This window comes from Miscanthus floridulus, chromosome 3 (genome assembly GCF_019320115.1).
Source record: "Miscanthus floridulus cultivar M001 chromosome 3, ASM1932011v1, whole genome shotgun sequence".
In the NCBI taxonomy this organism is placed as follows: domain Eukaryota; kingdom Viridiplantae; phylum Streptophyta; class Magnoliopsida; order Poales; family Poaceae; genus Miscanthus; species Miscanthus floridulus.
Window position 1 is genome coordinate 32523048 of NC_089582.1, and position 4260 is coordinate 32527307.

Genomic DNA, 4260 nt, shown 5'->3' on the forward strand with positions numbered 1-4260 from the left:
ACTTCCAGTTGCATTAAGAGGAATTCTACCTCCAAATGTACGTCTAGCCACCGTGAAGCTATGTGCATTCCTCAATGCAATTTCTCAGAAGGCAATTGATCCAACTGATCTAGCTAAACTACAGAATGATGTGGTTCAATGTCTCGTCAGCTTTGAGTTGGTGTTCCCTCCTTCCTTCTTTGATATTATGACACACCTCCTAGTTCACCTAGTCAAGGAGATTTTCACTCTCGGTCCTGTGTTCCTACACAACATGTTCCCCTTAGAGAGATTCATGGGAGTCCTGAAGAAATATGTTCACAACCATGCTCGCCCAGAAGGAAGCATCGCCAAGGGCTATGGAACAGAAGAGGTCATTGAGTTATGTGTTGACTTTATTCCCGACCTTGACTCGATTGGTGTTCCTGAATCGAGACATGAGGGGAGACTAAGAGGAAATGGGACACTAGGGAGGAAAACATATATTGGTACGGACGATGATTATTTCAATAAAGCACACTACACAGTTCTACAGAACTCCTCTTTGGTAGATCCGTATATTGAGACACACAAGGATCTCTTACGATCCGAGTTTCTAGGGAAGACTGAAGCTTGGATTACGCATAAGCACATGGAAACTTTCGGTGGTTGGTTGCGAAAAAAATGTCAAGGTGATGAGAGCATCCATGAGCAACTGTATTTATTGGCTATGCAACCATCATGGCATATTGTCACATACAAAGGGTACGAGATAAATGGGAACATATTCTACACAGTAGCCCAAGATAAAAGGAGTACCAACCAAAACAGTGGTGTCCGCATAGATGCCACAGACCCGAATGGGAATAAGCAGACATATTATGGACGCATAGATGAAATATGGGAACTAGAATATGCACCTACTTTGAAGATCCCATTGTTCAAGTGCCAATGGGTCAAGGTGACCGGAGGCGGGGTAACAGTAGACAACAAGTATGGAATGACAACAGTAGACCTTAGTAATATTGGGTACAAAGACGAACCATTCGTCCTTGTCAAGGATGTGAATCAGGTGTTCTATGTCAATGATATGTCTACCAAACCAAAAAGAGGGAAAAACGATAATGACTCAACCAAAGAGCCAAAGCGCCACATAGTTCTTTTAGGGAAAAGAGTCATCGTGGGAATTGAGGACAAGTCGGACATGTCAGAAGATTATGAAAAGTATGACCGAATTCTGCCCTTCAAAGTGAACAAAGACCCTAGCATCTTGGTAAATGATGAGGACACTCCATGGTTACGACGCGATCATAACCAAGGGACATACGTAAAGAAGAAGTTCACTGCTGTGCCCACTTGATGATATAGTGATTTAATGTAGTGTGTGTTTGAGATATTATGTAATAATTGTGAATTTAGATGTTTATTATGTCGTGTTTCAAATTAAATCAATGTTTGATTTGGTGGGATTTCTCTCTCAAAAAGGTAAATTAGGATACTGAGTGATGAAAAATTAAAATATTAACGTTAAAATGATGTGAAAACAAATTTCGTGTCCGAAACCAATAGTTTTAATAATTTTAATTAAACACTACATTTTTGCATTAACGAAATAATAAATATTAGTTACATTATGTTTTATAATTATAACAAAAAATAAAAAAAGTTAGGTTATAGATTTTTCCTATGTGCAATAAATAAAAAGAAAATCCATATTTTTAACAAAATAATTTTATGCCTTTTATTTAATTTACTATGTATTTAACAAAAACTATTGCATTTCTATTGTATTTAACAAGACTATTGCTTAAAACAGGCACGAAATGAAACTGCAGGCCACCTTTACTCCCGGGTGGGAAGCCCACCCGGGAGTAAAGGTGGGCTGCAGTTTCGTGGCCCGCCAAAAAAATCCTTTACTCCCGGTGCGTGTTACCAACCGGGAGTAAAGGTATACCTTTACTCCCGGTTGGTAACACGCACCGGGAGTAAAGGTACATTTACTCCCGGTTGGTAATACGCACCGGGAGTAAAGGGTTTTTACTCCCGGTTGGTGGCTGGCACCGGGAGTAATTCTCTCTGATATATAACCTCCAGCGCCTGGCGCAGATCGATCCGCTCGTCTTCTTCCTCGTCGAACACCGCCGCCCTCTTCTTCCTCGCGCCGCGTCCGTTCGCCTTCTGTGACACCGGCGCCGCCCTCTTCTTCCTCGTGCGGCCTCCACCGCGCGCGCCCATGCCCCTCCTCTGCGCGCGCCCGTGGCCCTCCACCGCGCCCTCCTCCGCGCCCGAGGCCCTCCACCGCGCCCATGGCCCCACCACGCCCGAGGCCCTCCACTACCGAGCTCGAGGTGATATGTTCATCGATCTCTTTGTTCATTCGCCCGAGCCCTCGTTTTTGCAGCCAAAGCAGCAGCAGGCTGTAGGTAGCTGCTATGTAGCGAGCGAGGCCAAAGAGAGAAAGATGGAGTTGTCAAGCTCACATCTCAAAACCATATCTTAACGCAAGTTTTGAATATTTGGATATTATATGGATAAATTAGCAAGTTTAGAGTGTCAAAACTGCATTTTATGGTACTAAAATACATTTTAAGATCACTGGGACCTGAACTCATGACAAGTTTAATTAAGGACCACCAATGAAATTACTTTAGAAATTAATTAGATCGATGTAAATCCATGGCTTGTATATATAATAAACACGCTATATATTATTTGGAAACCATTGTCGTTGTCACTAAAGTTGAAAATGATCCAGCCCATCAACCGCCATATATTCATCACTATATGATATGCCATTATTCCAAGATGCAGTTTCAATAGAAGAATTTTTTCTATCTTCATAGATCAATGTTTGTTAACAAAATTTTATCCAAATATATTTATGTAGGGTCTTTTTTTTGAAGGATTTGTTGTAGGATATATAATGGTCAAATAGGAACTCAATTTTGATACCCAGTTTGTAAACTAAGCGTTTTTTAGTTTATAAAAAATATCACATGTGATGATGTAAGCAGTTTTGGTTGTACTTGCATGCATGGCTACAGACAAATGAAGGAAAACTTCAACGTTTCTTCATTTGTGAACTTTGAATATACAGATATAATATATTAATGTTGCTAAAGTAATATGAGCATTATATATTTTTTCCGGAAAGACTATCTTCAAACTTTATATCATAGCATCAGAGATCGCCTGTAGAAGAAGAAAATAAATTCTTATCATTTCGGAAATAGTAATGGTTATATTAGCAATAAGACACATATACTTATATTTCATAATGACTTATACTTACATTATTAACATAGAATTTTCTCATGATGAATGACTACATGGTTCACATTGTACATAGGATCACAACATCACGCACCGACACCGCCAAGGCCCGCCTCACGTCGTCATCGTCGTCAGCACGCCGGCCCGCCTCATGTCGTCATCGTCAGCACACCGGCCACCGCGCCGACACGTATATATACGTCATTTGTATTCATATGCATGTATATATACGTCGCAGAGCACCGCCGCCCTCGTTCGTCCATGCGTTTCTATGTATACGGCGGAGCACCGCCGCCCTCGTTCACCCATGTGTATAGACATATATACGGCGGAGTGGAGCACCGCCACTCTTGTCACACCGCCCTTTCTCGTGGCCTAGTTGATCAACATTCGTATTATCGTTATCGTTAATGCTAAACAATCACACCAGGGCGAACCGCGCTGTTGATGTCACCGACGTGGTTCGCCCTAGTCACCGACGCAATTTGCCCTCGGCCGTTTATGTATAGCCCTAATTCACCCTAGTACCGACGTAGTTCGTCCTAGTGTGGCGAATTGCGGCCGTGACCGAGGGGCAAGATTTAATAATGCATATTGTTCGTAGATTTTACGCATGTAAGCAAAGATTTGACGTACTATATATTGGTTTTGTTTTTTGAAGCTAGATGGCTGACCCGAGAAACATGGATGAGGAGGAGTTGATGATGAATTTGATCAACACTGGCACTCAAGTTGCCGGCGATGATGGTGCTAAAAATAACGTGCAAGAGGATGCAGATGACGGGAGTCAGTACTTAGCTCTTGAACAAAATGAGCAACAACATATTGGCCAAGTATATATTTTTTATTATTAGCTATATATATTATCATATGTCTTATGTGTGCTCATGACATTAAAAATAATGTTTATGTTTTGTAGCCCTCTGGATCGACATCAACAACTACAACGAAGAGTAAAAATGTTCGAGGTCCCAAAAAGCCATTGGAGGGCCGCTTCATCATCTCGGAGTTCAATGTGGATACAGGAGA